This window comes from Propithecus coquereli, unplaced genomic scaffold (assembly GCF_000956105.1).
Source record: "Propithecus coquereli isolate 6110/MARCELLA unplaced genomic scaffold, Pcoq_1.0 Scaffold4, whole genome shotgun sequence".
Lineage (NCBI taxonomy): Eukaryota > Metazoa > Chordata > Mammalia > Primates > Indriidae > Propithecus > Propithecus coquereli.
Window position 1 is genome coordinate 13,542,014 of NW_012149729.1, and position 24,599 is coordinate 13,566,612.

At 37.7% G+C, this 24,599-nt stretch overlaps 1 protein-coding gene across 1 annotated transcript in view; it reads left to right on the plus strand.

Moving 5' to 3' along the window:
* Positions 1-1,987: 1,987 nt before the first annotated feature.
* Positions 1,988-24,599, plus strand: part of IMMP2L (IMP2 inner mitochondrial membrane peptidase-like (S. cerevisiae)) — a 1,121,063-nt gene continuing 1,098,451 nt past the window's right edge. Inside the window, exons 1-2 of the mRNA XM_012652788.1 lie at positions 1,988-2,056; positions 2,562-2,634. The gene's annotated coding sequence lies outside the window, so the exon portion shown is untranslated. The remainder of the gene's footprint in view (positions 2,057-2,561; positions 2,635-24,599) is intronic.

The window sequence follows — 24,599 nt, forward strand, 5'->3', positions numbered from 1 at the left end:
TATCAGAGTTGCTATAGTAAAAGCTTTGAAAAAGTTTTTAGAAATGTGCTTGTTTGATACAACCTGTCAAATTTGAGTTTTAGCTTGGAATAAGTGAAGGGCTATAATTTTGGGTGTTAGCAGACTCCTACATGGGAATACATGACATTTAAACAAATGAAATGCAAAATGCAATTTGGCAATAATTCTCAAAGTGTGAGGTCTGAGGATCCCTAAGGGTTACTGAAGCTCTTTCTGGGGCTTTGCAAAGCCCTCCCTTTTTCAACTATAAATTTGTATGAGGGCCAGTTTTCTTCATAGTACCTTAAGTATCAACATAACACAATAGACTGAAGGCAGAAGCAGAATATGAGAATACAGCTGTCTCCATTAAGACAGAGAGTAAAGATAGTAAAGAGATTTACAAAAAATGTGAAACATGCCACTATTCTCACTAAGGTTCTTAAAAAGATATAGTCATTACTCCTAAAAATGAACTTTAAAGTAACACGTAATGGGTTTAAAATATATCTAAAGTGTTTCTGTTTTAAATTTTAATACAGTAAATATGGACATATAGAACCCATCCGAGCAAGTGTCTTTAAAGTTCTCAAACACCTTTTAAGAATGTAAAGAGATCTTGAGGCTAAAAAGTTTGAGAACTGCTACTCTATGATATTTTGCACTATTTGCTTACTGATTGTAAGTATGTATAGATAGGAATATATTTTACCATACATGTATATATCATAGAATTTGTAAATTTAATTATTTCAAGTTAACTTTGCTTAAATTTCTCCCTCAATATTAGATGTCTAACCATAATTTAAATTTGTACCTTTGGTATTAATACCCAAATAGAGGTCTGTTTACTACAGGAGGAGACAAATCATTGTATTTCAACTAGATACATAATCCAAATATTTAGCTTAGAATTTAATCGATGAATTTGAAGAAAGTGGGAAGTTCGGAAGCTTGATCTCAGCTGCTGCTTCTTTTTGAATAGATTTTTTTTTTTTTAAAGAGCAGTTTTAGGTTCAGAGCAAAATTGAGCAGAAGGTACAGAGTTCCCATGTATTCCTGGACCCCACAAATGCACAGCATTCCTGACCATCAACATTCCTTACAGCAATTATTTCCATGACAAATACGAAAACCTGGCACATATTCCCTTTAGGAGATTCTTGGTGTTCTAGTTATCAGGCTATTTAACTCTGAGTAGATTCTTAAAACTTTAGAATACATTTTTTTGTTGTTTTCTTTTTGGTCTTTTTAAAATTACTTCATCCCTCTTTTTCTTTTGTTCTTTTTTTCAATTTTTTTAGAATAACTTTTGAAACGAGTAACAGAACGTCTGTAATTTAAATTAGTATTGAGTGATTAAAAAGTGCACAGAGTAGTTTGGCAGTCTCTAGAAGTAGAATAAAGACAGAAGTAATAAAGGTATAATCGGAGGAGGGGTTAAAAAAAAAAAGAGAAAAAAACATTTTATGTCGGTTTAGTACTTTTGGGTTCCACTTTCTTTGTGGGTTGTAATAACCCAGTTAAGAGTTTGTACCATTTGAGGGCAAAAGCTTAAGCAGGAAATTTCAGTTTCTCCTAAGTAAACCACCGGTTCTGAGTTTCTCCGTTTGGCTTGCCCTGAGGTGGCAAAATTGTTTTCCTGTGTGCATACAAGTAGAAAAACCAGAAGGAGTCGCCAGTGAGGCGCTTTACCACTAAACCTATGCATTTAAGCAACTATGGGGTCTCAGTTTCCTTACCTGTACAAATAAGGGAGGGGCTGAAGACACAGTTTCATAAATTTTTCTGCTGTTTGTTGTCCTCCCAGCCTTTATTACGATGCTGAGCTTAGGGCAAGTGCTCAATAATTGCTTGCTGAATGACTGTTGTTTCTGCTCCGTTGTAGATCCAGGCCGGGTTTTCTGCCTGACCTGCGCAGCCGCTACTGGAGCCGGTTTCCTCTGGGGGCGGAGCTTGGTGCTGCCGCCGCTCGCTGGGGTTTGGGGGCGGAGCTTGCCGCCGGCGGAGGGCGGGGTTCGCGCGGGGACTTCCCCTGGGCTGAGCGGTGCTGCGGGTGCGGAGGGCGGGGGTCTCTCGGCGGGTGCGGGGCTGTGAGGCCGGCAGGGGTGGGCGGGTGCGCAGCCGCCAACCCTTGGTGTTCTCCTGGGTTTGGGACCCTTCTCCGGGAGTCGGCCCGGCGGGGCGGGCGCTGCCGGGAGGCGGAGGGTCTGCTTGGCCGCGAGTCCGCTGGGACTGCGAGCATGTGTACGTGCGCGTGTTTATCTGAGGCCCGGGGCGGCCTCCTCTTCCTCCTACTCCTCCTGGAGAACTCCGGTGGGAAACCGGCGCCTAGAGGCGGCGACGACACCTGCCCCAGAGCTGACCCGCTTGCCCGCCCACCTGGTCCCCCAGAGCGCGCCCTCTCCTAGTCCCCACAGAGGGGACTCCTCCGGCCCCAAGCCCTGGCCAGGAGGGAGCGCTGTGGGGACGCGCTGCCTTCTGCCTGGAAGTGGGAGTTCTTTGGGCTTGAACAACAGGATTTTAAAGCACATGCCTGTCTCTGTCGTTTTTACTTTTAGGCTTTTGGCCAAATTGGGCGAGGGCACAAAATAGCCACTTACCCCTTCTCACCGAGGAAGAGCGGGAGAAAGGGTAAGTAAGGACTGATCAGGGGTGGAAGGAGCAAGGACTTTATCCTGGGAGAGTGCGTGTGCCCTGAAGCCTGAGCATGGGAGAGAAGGGCTAGATCCAGAACTGCCCCCGGGGAACTTGGGCCCCAAATCTACTTTTTCATTAGGAACAGGAGGCCCACCTTCAAAGGTCACAGGCCCCAAACCCAGGACTTGTTTCCAAGCTTACAGTGGGGGTCGAGTTGGCTGGGAGTTTTAACAGCTTGGGCATAGATCCCTTTTAGCCACTTGACCTGACAGAAAAGTGTTGTTAACTTTAACCTCTTTTTAACTTTGGGACATTGGTCTTACAGTTGTCTGTTTTGGGCCCCTATCTTGTTAGCCAGCTTTGACTAATCCCTGCGACAGTAGTATTAAAGAATCAAAGTCCTGCTTGATAATTAACAGGAATTCCCTCCAGGGATCTTTACATTTTAAAAGGGAATTCATGAAAAAATCCTGTGGAACCCCTAAGCCTAAAGTTAATAGCAATATCGCAAGTGTTGAAGTTCTTTGGAATCTTCTCAAGTTTATAGAAGAAGATATTTTGAAGGGAGAGATATTACCAGGCTGGGCCTTTTTCTCTAGGCTTTCACTTTGATACCTCCACACAAGCATTCTATTCACTTGTGAAAAGTCGCCAAACAGTACACTGAAGTCCTTGGAGGTTTACTGTGATTTCAGCATGGTACTTTCATGGGGTCTTCTCTGGGACTTTTCCATCACTTCAGTACACTGCTTCCCTCTCTCCTATATGGTGAAATGAAACACAGCTCCTCACACTGTTGGAAACCCCTTAGGGATCCTATATGTCATACATAAATAGACATTTTAAATTAGTTAAAATTCACGTTAGCTACAGGCAGGAATGTAGCAAACCACGTTCTTGGATGCTTACACAGGAAAGTTAGAATTGCCTCCTGTGGCCATCTTGACATTGGCAGCTGTGTTCTGAACCTGCCTTCTTATTTGTTTGTGCTCAAGTGGTGGGTGACCATGTAATTTATTTTATGGAGATCCAGGAAGTGGTTGTCTGTTGATGATGGCTTCATTCGCTGATTCAATAGATAATTACCTTTTTCCTACCATGTGCTGAGCACTGCGATGAAAGTAGAATGGTGAGAGTGAGGAGACTGCTGGAGATGGCCATTTTGGAGCAGGCCTTTCACCAGTTTTTTGCGGATTTTCTGAATAGTTATGTGTTAATTGACAAGACCTTCCCTATACTACTGATCTTAATGGTCTGCAGGTTTGTGCAGTTTTGTGGGAGAAATGTTATTATTCTGTCTTTCTAGTATTTGCAGTAATAAACTTGCAAGGATGTCCGACCATAGTGATTTGTGTCCTGTAATGAATAGTGTCATAGTCACTTTCCGTGTACAAGTATAATAATTAGATGAGGATAACTTTTTGAATTGTTCCATAAGAAGGACCTAATGTTAGCAGACATGGAGAGTGTTAATTGAGGATGATGCATTTAGTAAAATAAATAATAAAGGAGACCGATACATAGGTTTCTGTGCATTTAATCTCATTTTTTAAACTCTAAGCTAGAACAGTTCTTTTGTCTTTTTCTGGTTATAAGAGTAATATAAGGTCAAAACAAAGTTCTTTAGAATTAAATCCTGCAGGCATATAGAAGGTATAAAGTGAGTCTTCTATGAGTCTACTCTCAGAAGACCACTGTTAACAATTTGGTATTTATTTCTTCAACTTTCTGTTTGATATATGTATGCACATCTAAACACACTAAATATACAGCTTAACTATGTACAACATACATATAGCTTAGCTGTATATTAATATATGGAATACATATTGAATATAATATATATGTATATGTATATATGTTACTGTTATTTGTTAAAATTGTATATTTCTTCCCTTTTCTCCAAATCCTGGCTATTTACCACTACTCCTCGCTCCATCCCAAATCTTCATGTAGAACTAGTATGTCTTTCATACTTTAGATATGACCTTGAATTCTGGCTCTTATTACCTGTGTCACTTTTGGCAAGTTAAAACTTATCTGCTCCTTGATTTCTCACCAGTCAAATCAGAACAATGAGTATATAAAAAAAAATGTGTGAAAAACAGTGCCTGGCCTGTGGATTCTCAATATTAATTTATTTGGTCACCCATCACTTTCTTATGATCTTCCTTTTGATTGTGGAAAGCAACTTTCTAATAGGTGCTAAGCCTCCAGAGTATTTGCATTTTCACAGGGACCTGCTGTATCTGATCCTAGAATTTCTGGAACAAGGACTGACACCTGATGTGGCTCGATTTCCTCCTATCAGATCATTCCGTAGCCCTGCCTAAGGGGTGTCAGCTTGAAAAATGAAGGGAAAGGGTTTCTACATGTCTTAAAAGCTCTGATACTGTTCACAAAGTGAGAAAGACATACTACCACATTTAGATGAGTGCTTAAACTTAGGATTTCTATTTCAGAAATGTCTTTGGTTTATAAGAATTACGATAAAAATGCTGATGCTTCATGTCCAGACTGTCATGATTTTGCCAAGTTATGCGTTTAATATACAGCTAAGCTGTGTATTTAGTGTATCTAATACTGCTCTGGAAGCTGAGAAAGACAAGTCCACAGACATCTGATTTCACACCAGACATCTGGTTTCACTTTGCTGAGAAGTACTTTTTGTCAGTAGATTATAGGCATATCAACTGTACTGCTGTAGTTTGTGGCATTTCTATCATAAGCTCTGTTCTGTAGGGTTTAGTATGTTTTATTCAAATGACAGCACACTGAAAACGAACACCTGGTCAGATAAGCACATTTCCCACAGGTGTCTTCTAATGTCATTGTTCTTACAAGTTAACAAGGCGAAATAGTTTCTATCCTTGGTGATTTTTACATTGAGTTTTTGTGGAAGCAAAAATATTCTTAAAGAAAAGCCTCACTCAAGAACCCATTGTATTCCAGAAGTTCATTTTTAAGTCTATTATTGTTTGTAGTGTTAACAATGTACTCATAGGAATAAAATAACAAATAGTATTTAGATTTCCAGGTCAGAAGCCCAAAGCTTTTTTGACTCATAGTGTGCCTGTTATGTGTTAGTGGTACTGAAGACTCTAACCAACATTGATAACAGTATTTTGGAGGTAAGTGTATTCTGAGTTCCAACCTAGAATGGCTGGACCACATCCCCCTCCATTTTGAGGTAGTGAGGGGTATAGAAAACTGTAAAGCCTGTCAATCTTAATTTTTCAGGAGGGCTCTGTCATTGCTTAGCTGTGTGACCTTGGTCCCAAATTCTTCATCTGTAAAATGGGATAATTATTCATGATTACCATGAGATTCAGTGAGTGTGTTTATAAAGTAGCACAATGTCTGCCACAAAATTGGCCCTCAGTAAATAGTAGTTTCATTTTTTCCTCTAGCTTCTGGCCATGAGAAAAAAGACCTTCTGCCTCTCCCTTCCACTTATATCCAGACTAACCCACTGGCCAGGGACATGTGACTCCAATGGAGGGGAATCAGCCATGGGATCTGGAATTTGGTACTGGGGAGTGGGGAAGGAGTATGCAGAATAATGACAAAGGAGAGTGCTGGTGAACTGAGAGAGGAAGGTGCCAGTCTTTTGCTTAGTCCATGGACTTAGACCAATGAATCATTTGGATCATAAAACCATCTTTTTCTTTGGCTTCTCTGTTGATCTTCTGTCAGTTGTTCCATTGGAAATGCTTACCTTCTTACTGTTTGCTTAGTCCAGTAATAAGTTTTTTTTGTCACCTTGACACTACCTGAATAACCACCGTACCATATTTTTCTATTTTTTTTAATGAATAGGACTTAATAGTATTTGTATTTTCTTAAGATCCATTTTTTTTTTACATACTCAAAATCCAGTTGATTTTCTTGCCCATTTGTTGGCCTATAGTTCATTCATTAACCACCCTCTCTTCTTTTTTATTACATGCTTATATGCATTCAACTAGTGATGAGCATATAAAGATGAAAAAGCATTGTCACAAGGAGCTTGTAGTCTAGTAGGACTATAGACATCTTGACCAACAGGTCAAATACAACGTGCTATTTGCCATAACAGAGGTAGGTACAAGTGCAAAGGAAACCTAGCAAGAGCTCTTGATCTCTGCCAGGAATGCCAGAGAAGGGTTTAGTAGTGGTTGTGTTTGAGCGGAGACTTGAAAGCTGAGCAGGCGTGGGCATGTTGACAAGCAGCAAAGAGCATTTCTAGGTGGAGCTAACAGCAGGAGCAGTTGTGTGGCATTATGAGAACATAGTTTGTTCTGGGAACTATATCTAGATTAGTTGTATTAAAGTGTGAAGGGCAAGGTCAGGAGTGAAAGGAGGTGAAACTGGATGGCTAATTCAGGGTGTGCTTCCTATCCCATGTGTAGTAGTGAGCCTTGGAGAGTCATGGGTGGTGTGAAAGATCACTGTGAAGCAGTGTGCTGGGTAGATTGGGGGTGGACTGGAGTAGGAGATGGGGATGTGGCAAGAGGGGAGGCCATTGAGGACAGTGCATCAGTATGGATAAGAGAGGTCAAGAGCTCAGACAAGGGTAGAAGTAGTGGGGATAGAGAAGTGAGAATGTTTAGGAAAAGTAGGAAGAGGCACAATTGGCTGGTCTTTGTGACTGAATGTAAAAGATATGGGAGAGTGAGGTTGCTAGAATGCCACCCAGGTTTCTGGGTAGTGAGTGGGGAAGGAGAAGAGAAAGCATGTATGAGGGAGAAGAGAATGAGTTCAGCTTTGGATGTATTTAGTGTGCTTGCAAAGCATATCATTGGTAAGTTGGAGGTGTCTAAAAGGCTTCGATATAGGATCCTGGAACATCACAAGAGATTGTGAAGGCCAGAGATACAGGTTTCTGAGTTTCTTACCATATGGAGAGTAGTTTAAGGCATGAGTAAGGATAAAAGTGCTTAGAGGAATTGTATAGAAAGAGAAAAGGGCTAAAAATAAGTCTTAGAGAATACTGAAATTTAAAGGACAAACCACGAAAGAGAAAGATGCAAGGATGCTTAAGGAGAGTAGCCAGAGAGGTTGGGAGAAAAGGGAAAGGGAAGCTTTTCAGGCCAGTGGCAGAGAGAATTTTAGGAAGTAGAACCCAGTGAAAATTTAATACTGCAAATCATCAAGTATGATGAAGGTTGTACAGTGTCTGTTGGAAGTCATCGATTTCACTGGAGTGGTAGAGCTAAACTGCTGTGGGTAAGAGGCATGAACAGGAGGGTGAGGATAGAGAGTAGACATGCCTGGGTCCCTCCTAGGACATAATGAATGACTCAGTGTTCTTCAGTTATGATATTTACTTATTTATTTAATAAATTTTATTGTGTATATTTAAGTAACAACGGTGATGTTATGGGATATATATATAGATAGTAAAGTGGTTACTATTTAATATAAGTGAAACATTTTAACATATCCATCGTCTTACATAGTTACCCATTTGTGTGTGTGGGACAAGAGTAGCTGAAATCTACTCATTTAGCAAAAATCTCGAATACAGTACCAAATGCAATGCAATATTATTAACTATAGTCCTCATGTTGTTCATTAGATCTCTAGACTTGTTCATCCTACATATCTGCAACTTTGTAGCCTTCGACCTACTTCTTTCCATTTCCTGCCCTTTCTTCCATAACTACTGTTTTGTTCTCCATCTCTGTATATTTGACTTTTTTTTTTAAGATTCCACATGTAAGCGAGATCATGTAGTAGTGTTCTTTCTGTGTCTGGCTTATTTCACTTAGCATAATGTCCTCCATATTCATCTGTGTGGCAATGGCAGGATCTCTTTCTTTTTTTAAGGCTGGATAATAGTCCATTGTGTATGTATGTATATATATACAGCACAGTGTCTTTTTCTATTCATCTGTTGGCAGACTCTTAGGTTGTTTTCATATCTTCACACCCATTAAGATGGCTATCATCAAAAAGATGAGATAACAAGTGTTGATGAGGGTGTGGAGAAAAGGGAACACTTGATCAGTGTTGGGAATGTAGATTGGTACAGCCATTATGGAAAAAGTATAGAGGTTCCTAAAGAAATTAAAAGTAGAACTATCATATAATCCAGCAATCCCTCTTGTAGGTTATATCCAAAGGAAATGAAATCAGCACCTTGTAAAGATATCAGTTTTTAAAAGTTCGCCAGGGGATTCTACTGTGTGCCCAAGAATGAGAAGCACTGGGGAGAGACTGTTTATATGCTGCAAGGAAGGAACCCCATAGAAAGGGAGATGTTGAAAATAGAGTTGCTTATATTCTGGATTCCTTTTTTATCATATTTTCTTATGAATGAAAATCAGGTTGTTGTCTCTTTGTTTGCCTAATCCTTCCCTGCTTTTTAAATTCCTATCTGGCCCCAACCTTAAATGTCCTGTTCACTCTACTCTTTCCTGGCCCAGAGTTCCACTGCTGTCTTGCTCTCACCACATCTGGCCTTTTTGCATACATTATTTTCTAACCTAATCCAGTTGTGAGAAAAAAAGTCCACTTTCCTTCGTTAAAAGTTAAACAATTTCACAGGAGTGTGTACTGTGAGAATAGGGGGAAATAACTATACCAAACAAAAATCGTTAAGTGTAGCCAAGACTTACTAATATCTGCTATGTTCAAGGCCCTGGATCCAAAGATATATAAGATGGGAAGGATGAATAAGATAGGGCTCTGCCCTTAAGAACCCCTGAGGGCAGTGAGAGAAATGGATATATAAAGAGAGAAATGCCTTGAGATGCAATGTATGCTGTTATATCAAGAGGTAGAGTTCAAGGTAGGATGGGTGCAAAAAAATGGACTTCTTTATTTTGTGTGATCCTGAAGCCTTCACAGAGGAGGCGGTGCTTAAAAGCTATAGCTCAAAATATGGTGTGGTGAAGTTTAGGGAGTGAGATTAGGTAAATGAAATGTTCCTTGATGGTCCTGTGATAGCAACAGAAGGATTTTAGGTTTCTCACCTCCTCTTCCTTTTTGTTCTGCTTAGTTTATTGCAAGGTAACTTTGTCCTTAAGTGAGTTCTTAGGGATTAAGATGTTTCAGCTTACATATAGAAATACCAGCATTTTCTCCCTTTGTGATATAAACTTTCCATAAATTTATCACCACTCGTTTCTTATACATTAGACAAGTAACACAGACCAGAGCAATTAAATCACAATATCGGGGAGATGAGGTCTAGGCACTGATATTTTTCAAAGCATCGTAGGTGTTCTAATGGCAGTCAGGGTAGACAACCACTGGGCTAAAATATGATTTAGAAGAACAGGTTGGGATTTGGAGCTAAAAAATTAAGATTCCTCCAATTCCTTTTGCTAGCTGTGTGTCCTTAGTTAAGTTACCTCAACTTCACTAAGCCCATCATTGGTTGGAAGATGGGATGGTGGATAGTATACCTGTCCTGCATGTCTTGCAAAGTTGTATGGGTCAAAAGAGGAGATTTGCGTGAAGGAACATCATATGCAGATGTGGTTGTAATAAAATGTTCTGGGCCAGGTGTGATTGCTCACACGTGTAATCCCAGCTCTTTGGAATGCCGAGCTGGGAGGATTGCTTGAGACCAGGAGTTTGGGATCAGTCTGGGCAACATAGCAGCACTTTGTCTCTAAAAAAATAAATAAATAAATAAAATTAGCCAGGTGTAGTAGTGTGCACCTGTAGTCCCAGCTACTTGGAATGCTGAGGCAGGAGGATCGCTTGAACTCAGGAGTTCAAGGTTACAATGAGCTATGGATCCTCCATATTCTGGCCTGGGTGAGAGCGAGACCCTGTCTCTAAAAAGAAAAGAAAAATGTTCTGTTGATCTTCTTCAGAAGTGCACAGGCTAAGAGCTGGTCACTTTGTTCTGCAAGATACTAACCATTTTATAGATGTGGATCTAATATTTCATCATGAGAATTTTCATATATTTTACTACATTTTTATATTGCTATAAAAATGTTGAAGACTAAATCAAAAAAGCAAATCCTTAAACAATCAGCAGTTGAGCATTTCCAGTGTGGGCATATTAATTCTAACTGTTTAAATTACACAAATGTTTATTGTAATTAAGATTGTAAAGTGTATAAATATTCTCAACATTAGTAATGTAATTGTTTAGTATTAAAATTCTATAAACATGTTAGGTGTTTATTTTGAATATGTGTACATTAAAAAAATAGTAAACTTTCAGAAGACAGTAAACACTCCACAGAGTATCGTGGAACACCACAAATTGAATTATATTGTAGGTCCCATTATGTCTGTTAAGAATATAAGGACATATGCTATGTCTGTGTATTGTGGGAAGCCTGGGTATTAGTGTCAGTCATATAATCATACAGGAATTATCATCCTTACACCTTATTTTGATTGAGAAGTGGTATTGTTTAATGACAAAATTGAACCTAAAGCCTAAAGACTGGGTACCAGACCTGATTTCTCTACTCATTGCCATATGATAGTTGGTGAGTTAACCTTTCTGAGCCTCATATGTAAAACTGGGATGCGTTAGTTCTTTGTTGCTTTGTAACTTAACAAAAACATAGTGACTGAAAACCATAATTGTTTGTCATCTCATGGCTGCTGTGGATCAGCAGTTTGGGGAGCCTTGCTCAGGGTCGCCTGAGGTTGCTGTCAGATGTCAGGTGGAGCTGCAGTTATCAGAGCATGACTAGGGCTAAAAGGTTCACTTCCAAGGTGGTGTACTCACACAGCTGGCAAGTTGGTGTTGCAAGCTGGTTCCTCTCCATGAGGGGCTTTCCATGGGTCTGTCCCCATGCCATGGGAGTTGGCTTCCCCCAGAGATCCGAAAGACCAAAGTGAAAACAGCAATGCCTTTTATGACCTATCCTTCAAAGTCACACACCATCATTTTTGAGGTATTCCATTGGTCTCACAGACCAGCCCTGATTCAGTGTGGGAGGGGAATACACAAGGACAAGAGGGAAGGACCAATGGGGGTTATTTTGTGAGGGTCCGCTACCTGAGATAATAACAGCGTCCACCTGGCTTAGGGTAGTTTTGAGTTTCATTATAAGAATTTATGTGAGTCCTTTGTAAACCATTAAAGCAACATATGAATGTGATATAAAAGTGATACTGTTCTCCTTGACCAATAAAATTGAGGCTGGATAGAAGTTGAATTATTTTGCTTTGTGTCATGTTAGCATTATTTCACCCTTTGCCTGCTCCACTCTTTTCCTTCTTTTTTAAAATTATTTTATCTTATATCTTTAACATAACTTGTTTTACATTCAGGAAATATCCCTGTTTAATAATAAGCTGGAACAAAAAGGTATTTTTCGGGTTTTAACATCTGGTGTAGAAGTAGTAGTACTCCCATTCAGAAGTAGTATGCTGAATGGGAGAAAATTATAAATACAAGCAGTGACTATAGCAAGAACCTGTTGGTCACCTGAGTAATATCCTCAGGTTTCACCCTAGAGAATCTTGATGAAATCTCTGAATGTCTTGTTCTTTGTACCTCTCTTTTGGTACTTCCTCTACCTTGCCTGGATTATAGTTTTACCATATTTTCAATTGGAGACTTCTTAAGGTAGGGGCCACATCTTACGGTTGCTCAATGTTCCCCAGCACCTTTAGCACAATGCTTTCTGCTTCATGGTGTTTCATGAGTATTTGGTGAGCTGAATTGGATTGCTAGCAGAACTCCTGCCTTTGTGCCTCCCTGAAATTGCAGATGAAGAAGGTTGGGTTTTGCTGAGGCAATGGTGATGATGGTGGTGGCAGATCCCGCCAGAACCATCTTTAAGCCTGTCTTATGGGTCCCTGATTTGCCACTGGAGCCCTAGCCTGTCCAAAATGACTCAGGTGTTTGGACTGCTAGTTGCTTGGTCTGGCTTCCTCACTGATGACCAAAGCAAGGCAAGCAAACACACACTCCCCCACTCCAAAAGTCATTCGTATGTGACTTTGAAAGTCTTGTTGAACTCTTTCTGCTCAGTTTGGTAACTCATGGCATGTTTTTAACTTCTTAGATTAAAAATACCCAGAAGGTACAAGTATGTAATAAATCATAAAAATTTAATCTTTGCAATTTACTGCAAGTTTATTCTGAGAGATAGGTCTTTGTAAAGGCACTTTGACACACACACTTGTATATATCTTTCTTTTGAAACATGTAGCATTTACAGTCACCTTTTGAAAAATCATCTTGCTTGTAGCTGGAGGACACATTGTAAACACATCAAATTCTAGCTTTGAGATTGCATACAGCAAAGATGTTGTTTTAAGAAAGGACATGTTTGTAATGTCATCACATTCTGTATTTTAGGATAATTTCATTTCATATGATTTTCCCACTACGTAGAACAAAAAGCAAATTCAGAGCAACTCAGATTCTTTTCTCCTTTTTGCTCTCTCTTGCAGATTTTCCTGCTGATTTCCCTCTTTAGGAATCCTTTGCTTCCTTAGCCTCACTACCTGCCTTCTCCACCTCTTCTCTGAACCTAACTCCCTTCCTGTCTTTGGACTTAGTATACTGATGACAGGGGATGAGTAGGCTAGAAGGGGCGGAGCAGGTGTTGCAAGGAGCAGTGGGGGTGTAAAGGAGAGTTGCACTGAAGCTTAGGGTGCTCCTTACTAAGAAGCTAATAGGGGAACTGTGAAGTAATGATTGGTGGGAAAAGATTAAAGTGGGAACAGATATTTGCCCTTTTTTTATTAGACTTAATTTTTTTAGGTCATTTTCAGTTCATACAAAATTGAGTGGAAGGTACAGAGATTTCCTGTACCTGCCCCCACACACACAGCCTCCCCTACTATCAACATCCCCTCAATAGAGTGATACGTTTGTTAGTTGATGAACCTACATTGACACATCCTTGTTACCCAAAGTCCATAGTTTACGGTTCACTCTTGGCGTTGTGCATTCTATGAGTTTATACAAATGTGTAATGATCATACATCCACCATTATAGTATCATGCAGAGTGTTTTCACTGACCTAAAAATCCCATGTTCTGCCTATTCATCCCTCCCTTTCCCTACCCCCAGCAAATCTCTGATCTTTTTACTGTCTCCAGTAAAAAGTTTTGCCTTTTCCAGAATGTCATAGAATCATACAGTATGGAGCCTTTTTTGCCTTTATTTTTAGTTTGCCCGATATGGTAGATTATTTACAAAGTATCTTGGTGTTTTTCCAGCCGCTTATGTTGTTTGATAGTTGCTTGAGTAAGAGTTTTATTAATGGCAGATTAAAGACTGGGTAATTATTATTTAGTTTTGTTAAATGCTAACTATTTAACATTGTTATTATACAAGGGTAGTTCGAAGAACTTTATAAATGAATTAGCTTGTACTTTTTATGAGTCTCATTACTTCTCATGTGTAAGACAAGCCTGTAGTCTGAGCATATGAGTTACGATAATACATTAGAACAGGGGTCCCCAACCTATGGTGAGTTGTGCAATTATTCCATTATATATTACAATGTAATAATAATAGAAATAAAGTGCACAATGAATGTAATATGCTTAATCCTGAAACCATGCCCAACCCGCCAGTCCATGGAAAAATTGTTTTCCGTGAAACCAGTCCCTGGTGCCAAAAAGGTTGGGGACCACTGCATTATTGCTTAAGACCTGTCTAGTGTGTATGACTATGTGATATTAATACTGTAAACATTCAGTTAATACCTGTATATTAAAGCTTGAAAAATAGACATTAAATATAAGTTTCCAGATAATAAAGTGGTGATGTATAGTGAAAAGGATATGGAATTGGGGTATGAAGACCTTTATTCAAATGCTAGCTCAGCTATCAGCTGTGCGAACATGAACAAGTCATATTTTATCTCTGAACTTCATTTTCTTTTGGGGAAAATGGAGGTAACACATACTTCATAGGTTATTTTTGAGGACTATATGAGCTATTAGTGAAAATTGTGTGAATTTTAACTCATTATAAAGAAATGTGAAGAATTGTTTGGTTTATGAGTCAGACTTTGTTACTATAATCAACTTTAAATTTTTTTTAGTTTTGTAGACAGTAAAGAAAGGAAATAATGATTTGGGGCTAACAAGGTAATACTGCTGAAAAGAAGGTGATTTATATGTATCTGAGAAAAAAAATGACTGCATTTTTTACTGAAAATGTCTCATTGATTAAGTCTGCCTGTGTCTTCCTGTGAAAGGTATGCACTTTGGGGTATTCTGCTTGCGTGCTTGGCTCCTAATCATATTTATTACCTCGTTGTCAGCATTAGACGTTAGTCCTCCTTCCAAAAGCTTGAATTATATTGCCACAATCTGTATGGAGTCAGAGACACATAATTTCCTATTTTTGGAAAGAAAAGACTAGATTCTAAAGCTCTTATGACCACTCTCTATGTGGTTCAAGCCACTGAGGCAAGGAGGAATTAGATAGAAAGATTCTGGGGAAAAGAATAGAAATAGCCTTGTGAATTTGAATTCCCAAGGAGGTGATATATTAACTACAATTATAGTTTCAATCAAAATGTCCCTGTAGTTTAGAACACTTAGAAAGGAATTGTCAGTGACATAATGATGAATTAAAATTAGAGAAAACTTTATACTTCTGAGTTTGAGAATGCTCTATGTATGGTACTTCAAGATAAAAGTCATCTCCTGTTAATACCATTGAACATTGACATGTTTATTGTAATCTCAACTTTTTGTGTTTCTACTAACTTAAAGTAACTTTCTTTTATTACCTTCAAAATGCATCATGTGGCCAAAGATAGAATGATGGAATATCCCGTGGACAGAAGATTTAAGAGTGACTGTTCAGCCACTAACCCCTAAAGTAGACATGGGAAATCAAAAAGAAATTGTCACCAGCAAACAAGAAAGAGTACAAACAATTCCTATTAAGTGTTATTTGACCAATGATATTGAGAACGGGGAGAAAAAAATGTAACAAGCATTTTAGAGAAACATGCAGTGGAACAGACTCTTCATTTTTTTAATGTCTGTGTTTGGAATAACTTTTCTTTGTAGCAGGCACATAGAATGCCACTTTAGGGAATTGAACTGTGTGATAAGATAGATAATATTCTCTTCCTGCAACTGGTTTCTCACTCCCCAGGTTAAATGTGGGGAAATTCAATGATCTTGACATTTCATGAAATCTTCCTGGACATTTAATCCCAGATCTTGAAAGTAGGATAAAAAAGGGATATGACAATCTGTTTCTACTTCAAATTGAGAAATAAGAGTAATAAAAAAAAGTGGGGCAAGTCATCTATGATTTTTTATCATCAGGAGTCTCCTCTTTAACTTGGTCTGATTGTTTGGTTATTTAAAGTTAACTAGAGAGAACAACTGTTCTAAGTCCTTAGTCAAAGAAGTAGAGCAGCACCTTACCTTATTCCACCTTTCTGCAACATTCTACTTCATAGTAGTTTAAAATTGATTTATTGGGTAAATAAGAGTATATTTGGTATTTGAATCAGTTTCAAGTGTGGACACGTAAGTGCTGTTTAAACTCAAGATTGCAGTCAGTGATCTTTGTAAAATTCCTCTCTGACCAGCTCACTCTCCTGCTTAAAATGGTTTTGTGGCTTCCAATTGCACTTAGATTAAAGGTTGAAACTTGCTTAAATTGGCCTAGAAGACCTATCCTACTTGGCCCCACTTGCGTCTCCAGATTTTTCTTTTTTTCACTTCAGCATTAGCACTTAGCACTCGAGTCAGACTAACGTATAGGAAATAAGTTATTGTTTACCTTGGCCTAGTCATATCTTCTCATTTTTTCAGGTTACAGCTTAAAGGTTTAGAGGCCTCTATCCAGTCTCTTTGCTGTGTGTTGCCATAGCACAAAATTCACTGGAAGACCTATTTGCCTACTTTTGTATAATGTAGTAGGCCCTCACTAAACAGTTGTTGAATCAAGGTGATCTTGAGTGATTGGGAGAGAGCAGAGACATCAACTTGAACTGACTTTTGAAGGAAGGGAAGAACATTCAAAATAGGAAATACAATTTGAACAAAGACATGGTGCAGGTACCTTCATTCCTAAATTTAATATCAATGAGTAAACCACTTGGCTACAGTAAGGGACTGTGGGACATATAAGTTGAAGTTAGATTGTGAGTGACCTAAATATTAGACCCAGTTATTTATAATAATGTACACTTAATAGTTTATAAACATTAAGGAAGGAATAATTGAAGGATTTTTGACTGGGGACCCATATGGCAAGCAGTGTTTTAGGAAGAATAATATGACAAGTATATAGGACTGGTTGGAAAGTAGAGGGGATGATGAAAAGTAGACCAGTCATGAAACTAATTTACTTGGAAGGCGGTAAGGATTTTCACTATGGTGATTGTGGGAATAGAAGATAAGAGATGCTCGGAAACCATTAAAGAAAAGACTAATAAAACTTAACTGTATAAAAATTCTGTATTGCTAAAAAAGAATGAAAGAAAACAGTGTATCAAAAAAGCAAAGACAAGCAGGAAAAAGATTTGCAATTCATAGCATAGGAAAAGGACTAATTTTATAAATATGTAAAGAACAACAACAACTCAAGGGGGAAAAGGCCATGGGATAGGAAAATGAACAAAGATATCAAAAATATGAATAGTTCATAATAAGAGAAATGTAAAATAAAACTTTAATGAGATGCATTTTTTATACCTAATTGGCAAATAAACAAATTTTGAAAACATAAAGTGTCTTTGAGGGAATAGGGGACTAGGCAGTGTGATGACTGGTAACAGGAGTATGGATTTGTACAATTTTCATTGAGATGAATTTGGAAATAGTAATCAAAACTTAAAATATACATAGCATTTTGATTCTTCTAGATCGTATCTTATAGATCTTCCACTTGTGTGAAATAATATATATTTAAGGATATTCTTGGCAGGAATTGGAGACAAATGCCCATCTTGCAAGGGATCAATAAATTATAGCACTTATAGTGGAATATTTAGTAGTTAAAAAGAATACGGCAGTTTTATATATACTGAAATGGAATAATCTTTAAGATAAGTCAGAAAGGTAAGGTGTGGAAAAATGGGTATTAATTGGTAGGTTATTATTTCACAGGAGACTAAGATGTATTTTCTTGTATATGCATAGAATATCTTTGGAAGGAATTACAAGAAAATGGAAAATGCCTCTGGGGATTGGAACTTGGTAGCTTGAGAACAGGGATGGGAGGGAATCTTATTTTCCATTGTATACTGCTTTTTGGGTATTTAAAATTTTGTATTATGTAAAAATTTTAAAAAGGTGAAACATATTCAACTCAAAATGTACGTCTGTATTACATATAGCAAACTTTGAGAAATTAGGGAATAAAAAAATGAATTAAAAAAGAATCATCTTGTTCATATATCTGATAAGGGATTAATATTCACAATATATAAAAGCTACAACTCAACAAGAAACAACCTTACTGAAAAAGGGGCAAAGGACTTGAATAGACATTTCTCAAAAGAACATATAAGAATGGCCAGTAAGCACATGAAAAGATGCTCAACATCACTAACCATTAGGGAAATCCCTATCAAAACCACAATGAGATTCTTCATTTATTTTTTTTTTATTTCAGCATATTATGGGGGTACAGATGTTTAAAACCACAATGAGATTCTATCTTATACCCATTGGGATGACTGACCACTTTGGAGTTTTTTGGAAGTGATTGTGAGCAGAGATGACCAACCAGATATAGCTGTTTTCTTCTTGGTTTTCTCTCTCTCTTTTAAAAAATTTTTTTAAATTGACACTTAATAATTGTACTGGTTTTCTCTTAATATTGTAAAATACATTGTCCTTTTTTGTCCTTCTGCTCTGAGAGCGTGTGCTCTGAGCCTGACTTCTGATTGCACTTAACCTTTGCTCTTGGTGTTGTATCTTAATTCTCTCAGAATAAGAGAGAGGGTTGGGGTTTTTGTCTTTTTCTTACTTGAGTTTGTCTCACTTTTGTTTTGTTTGGGGTATAAACCACTTTCCTTTACTCCTTCTGTTTTATATCTTGCCATGCTGATTCTGCCTGTTTCATTCTTAGACTGGGCAGTTACATTCTTTTTCCCATTAAAAAAAAAAAGCCAATATAACATTATTTTACAAATGTAGAATGTAGGTCTCTCCTCCCCACCTGCTTTCTCTCACTTTGTTTTGCTGCTCTGTTACAGTAAGCCCGAGTCCTGTTTGCCCTCTGCCACAGAGGCCATCTTCTCTTAGATACTTCCCAGCCAGTGGAGCAGACTATGTCTAGTCTACAAAAGGTGAAGATGTTTTATTCTAAAGTTTTTTCATAAGTAAATTCATTGGGCTTTATTGATTTTCTCTGTGACAGGTGAGGTATCTAATTTAGTTGCTTTGTTGACGTTTTACTGTTTTGTTTCTTCATGCTATAACCTTGCCCTTTCTCTCTTTGCATTAAAGAAATATGAACTGAATTCTTGGAGTTGATAAGAAGCATACTCAATTTTAAAGATAGAATTTGTCCTTTCACCAGGCATTACATTGCTCAGTTAATTTTTTTTTTAATCTCTTTTTTCCCCCTAATTCTCAGGTATTAAAGCCAATGGGATATATACATCCACACCAAGGAAGGTAGATGGGGTAGATTCTGAATTCATTTGTCTTGCTAATTTTTCTCTCCTGCTAGGAAAGGTACAGAAAAAAGTCTGAGAAAAAGTATTTTCTGTTCAACTTCTATTGGAAAGACTTAAAGTCATCAAAGGGGAAAGACAGATATATTCTCAAGGATTTCTATTTGATTATGGAATAAAAAAAATTTTGGTGGTTTATCTGAAGTGTGATTCTTTTTCGGGGTAGGTTTGACGTTCTCTTTGCATGGATTTGTGTATCTTTTAACAAATATATGATTGGATCTGAAGATACAAAGACTATACATTTGCTGTCATACAACATTTAATTTTGTGGTAATATCATTGACTATCTAATTTTTATCTTTGTTTATTTTTGACTAAAGAATCTGATTGGTTAGAAAACATGCTGTTGAACCAGTACCTTAGGATTAATCAAGAGTGGTTTTGTTGGCGCACAGAGAGAGATTATCCTAGCCCTTTGGCCAACACATATTTTTGTTCTCAGGCAAACTAATATGGATAAATTGGTGGGAAGCTTGTTACACTAATAGGCCCTACCAGTTGTAGAAGGTGACTGGGTGGTATGGTACTGGTCACATTAGCTTCCTGTTTAAAAAGTAGAGCACGTTAATACAGTTATGAATGTTTAACACATAGGAAATGAACTACTGCAGAAAAAGTAGTAGTTTAAAATTAATTACAGTTTTAGTTTAAAATGTAGTTTAAGTGCTTTGTTCTGTATTTGCTTTTATATTTGCTGAAAATATTACACATAAAGATTATGCTTTAAACACTGAAGTGTTTTTCTAGTATTAACTAAACAATTGTGGGAAATGTTATACTTGAAAGGTCACGTTGATTTTGTGGCATTTCCAATTTTACATTTTATACATACAGTTGAATTGGTTTAGCTCCTAGTTGAGTGTTTAAAGATCTGGGTAATAAACATAGAAGGGAAATTACAAAAGGGCACAATGTTTTGGTATGCACATATCTTTCATCTTTCTTTGTTTCAGCAGTGAAATTTCAAATCCTAAGAGGCAATTGAGAGTGCTGAAAAGATGGCAGGATAATAAGGGCCTTCATTCAGTACTTGTTAAGTCTAAAGACAACTCTAATTATATTTTTATATTAATTGATGTTGCATGTTGTCTTTTCTTCCTTTTCCACCCTTCCCCATTTGAATGAGACTTGAGCATTTACCTTTTACATAGTGGATTGAATTAATTGTGTATTCAGAACACTTTTTCCAAGAAAGTTGCATCTGAATGCTGTAGTAGCAGTTATGAAATCAATAACTCATTCTTCCCCAGTGTTTTATTGGAGTGTTGAATATTTATTGGGAGTGGTGAATAACTGGGAGGCAGCATAGCAGAGTGCTTAAATATACAGGCCAGGGGGTCAAGTAATCTGAATTCAGCTCTGCTATTTACTGTCTGTACCACCCTGAGAAGATTCCTTCAACACTCAGAGGATCAGTTTATATCTTTCAAAATGTGGATAAAAATAGGCTTAATGCAAAGATTAATTGAGGTAATTAGTATAACAAAATTTTTTATTTTACTATTTTTAATACAGTGATATAATATTTTAGACAACACAAAATGAACAGTGTTTGCTAGACTGAAATTTTTATTTCATTGGTTTTTATAATAAAATTGTTATTTACAGTTTTTCTTTCTTTTCCCAATTAATACTTTCTTTAGAGTTTGTAGATTTGATCATAACTTGTGGAAGAGTAATTATGACTGATTTGTGAATGGCTAATTACTCTATTAAAAATGAAACAAAACCTTACTGTACCATTAGTCAAAAATTTTTATGTACCTGTTTAATATTTGTACTGAAGTTAATACCCAAAATGTTGGTATAATTTTGGCCAAGGAAAAATAACCTTTTGAGTATTTCCTGGAAGATTCTGTTACCCTCATCTAACTTTTAAAAACAACCTTTCATCTGTGATTTTATTACGGCTGTTTTGCTTGACCTATACGAAGAGGTGAAATTGCCATTTTTCATTTTAATTACTTGGATGACAAATTAGCTGGCTAAGGAAAGGTCTTTGTGTGATACACCTAGTCTTATTTTGCAGAACAAAGCTACATTAGGTTCTGAAAAACTTCATATTCAAAACTGATAGATATTAATTTAAATTACTTCAGATTTCTATATGGCTCACATAGTTTTTTCTAGCTCATATATTCCCTAGAAGCTATCAAAATTGTTACTGGACTTTCTAAGCCATTTATTTACTGTCACAGCCATTGTAACACTCTCTAATACCATTAGTAGTGTTGTTGATGAGACAATAAAAATAAGTTTCTTGCAAAATAGGAGAGGTCAGGGGATTATTCTCAGGGTTACTAAGCTATTGATGAAGATGAGAACGACTATTTTTGGCAACCAGTATAAAAATAATTAGTTTTATTTATTATTATTGGTGCTTATTTGCAAATGAAGTCATTCTTTATCTTTGCTGCTGAAAGCAGGAATATACTAGAAGCTTAATGTATGTTTTCCCATTATCACCCAACCAGGCACTCGACAAGTATTTATTAAGTGAGAGCAGGTGTGAAGTAAAGATCAGACAAGAAATTTAACTGTTATCATTAGAAGTGTTGGCCTTGCAGCAGAAGTCAGAAGTGGTCTTGGAGCATGGGCACAATGATGAGGATGGTGGGACACGTCACGGAAGATAGATAATTATAGTACTGAGAGGGAGGGGCAATTCTGATGTGGAACATAAAGGCCTGAGGTTAGACTCATAGAACCATAGCGAGTTGGAGCTAGAACCTCAGAGGTAGTCTGTTCAAATAAATGAATTGTTTGCTCATTGGCATAGCTAGGACTTGAATCCAAGTCTTCTGATTTCTAATTTGGCACAGAGCATGGGAGAAGGAGAAAAGATTTAGCCCTAGAAGAGGGTGGGCACTTGGTTCTTTGGGACTGACACATGAATGGAGGGAGGCGTCTTAGATGGCTTGCATGGCTCTCTATACAGCCTGACCTGGCCACTCATTTTCTCCCTTACTCTCCTGGCCGGCATTTATAGGAATGGAGTATCTGACACAACCATATGAAACGACTTTCTATCAACATTGTACATAGGTGGTAATATAAATGATATCTACAATTATGAAAGCGGTCAAGATACATTCATTTAGCACCTGCAAATGCTTAGCACAATTCTAAGAATTTAGGATATGCAGGAAGGAATGAGACATTGTCCTTGCCCATTAGAGGCTTACAGTCCGGTTGGGGAGAATGGCCATACCTGTAAACATTAACTAAGAATCTTGGGTGCCAAATGAGGGTATGGCTAAGTGAATGCCAGAGGAGTCTGGAAGCAGAAGAAAGCACTGTGGGTTAGAGTGCTCATGTAAGTTTTCCCAGAGGAGTTGAGAATTAGGTTTGTTTCTTCTCAGCTCACTGGATCTTATGAATGATTTTATGTGTTCAGCTCTATAGGTTTCTGATTCACCTAACTTGTTAAGTTACAGAGCTGGGACTTGACTGCAAGTGTTTCTGTGAGTGCAGTTGAGTGCCAGTCTAAAATTTCACATTCTTGTACTGTTCTGCACAGGTTGGCAGGAGGTTTCTGTTGGAGGGAAGCCCATTTCTGCTCATCACTCCTCAGTGTGTTCACCAGCAGATCAAATTCTCCACACTGGTCTTCTGGATGTTGCATGATGGAGTCCCCCTCGGTTTCAGTTACCCTGTGCCCTTTTGTTCCTTCATTGGAAAATAGCTAAAATTGATAGTTAACTATGACTTTGGTGCATCTTTCCATTTAAGGTGATCTTTCTACGAAGAAATTATTTAAGTGAAATGGGATATTTGTCTACACTATATGAAAGCAGCAGCTGGCATGTACAGTGGGCTTCTGTTCAATTAGATTATTTTGGTGTTCTATGTTATGAATCATTAACTTGAAGATTGGTACATAAATAATGCCATTAAACATAGTAAGAGAAATCAATTTAGAAATAGCTGCATCAGAGAATAAACGTACTCCTCAAAACTCATATTATTTTTCCTCTACCTGGATATTTCTGCATTCAAATAGTATGTCTCATTTTAGCACACATAAGGGCCTATAAACCTGACAGAGTTGAATTTAGTCTAACCAAGAAATATGAAATACATTAAGGCTTGAATTTTATAGTGCAAGCCATTGCTGATTCTTTAAGGCAGAGGTTTTTAAACTTTTTCTTTTCTTCTTCTTGCTTGGAATTCCATTATTTTTTATAAAAAGGAAACCAACAGATAAAAGCAGAGTGGCTCTGATTGAGCCAGGGGAGTTGGGGCTCGGAGCTCTCTTTGCTCCGTGCCTGTTACCCCCGGCCTTTGAGCCTCCAGTGAATCCTTAGGAACACAGATTGAAAACATCACTTTTAAGGAAAACAAACTAAATACTTCCAGAAAATAAGCTATTAATTGAAAAAAATTCTTAGCGCCTTGTAGTTGAACGGGTTGTGAAAATTACTTGATCCTTCTTACACATCTTTATTGCCTTTGGACATGAGTACTGTGCTACGATTTATTTATAAAAAACCACACATAAAATCTCCCCAAAGTTCAATATAAATATATTAACAGTATTCACATGTATGTGTGTATATGTATAATTTCATTTAAAAATCACTTTGTTCGTAAATATCTTCAATTGTGAGGTAAAACTTAGGTGAGAGATGGAGATAGTTATTTGCATGCACATGGCGTGCATGCACACACATGCTCACACACTCACACACACTATTTGTTGGCTGTGGTTGGGCAATGCCTTTCTCTCAGTCTGTGCCACCAGAGCACATATGTTACATTCTGAATATGATGTAGATAGTCTATGTGGAATTTTACAAATTATTTTTAGTAATAACTTATTAGAAGTGATTTATTCATTTCTACAATAAAACTGTATTGAAAGTTGAACACCTAACTGCCAGGCACTGAAATGTGGCAGTGAACAAAATGTTTCTTCCCTCACAGAACTCACAGCTAATGATGAGTAAGGATGAGAAAATCAGGTGGAACCACAGGGTGTTATGGGAACATAGAGGAAAGGCATCTAATTCAGACTTGGAGAGACAGGATAGACTTCCCAGTAGAGTGACATCTAAGCTAATCTGAAGGATGAATAAGAGCTGACCAAAACAAAGAAAGGTGGGAAGAGTGATGTATACAGAAGGGAGAGCATGTATAAGGACCCAGAGGCAAGTAAAGGCATGGCACTTTCCAGAAATTGCATGGAGCTGGGTTTGGTTGGAGCATGATGTGCTAATGAAAGAGTAGGAATGATGAGACTAGGGAATCTAATCAGAATTAGACTTATGTGCCAAATCTCAGAAGCTTGATACTATGCTATAGAAAATGAGGAGTTATTGAAGGATTTCAAGCAGGAGAAAGGATGATTTGTATTTATTTCA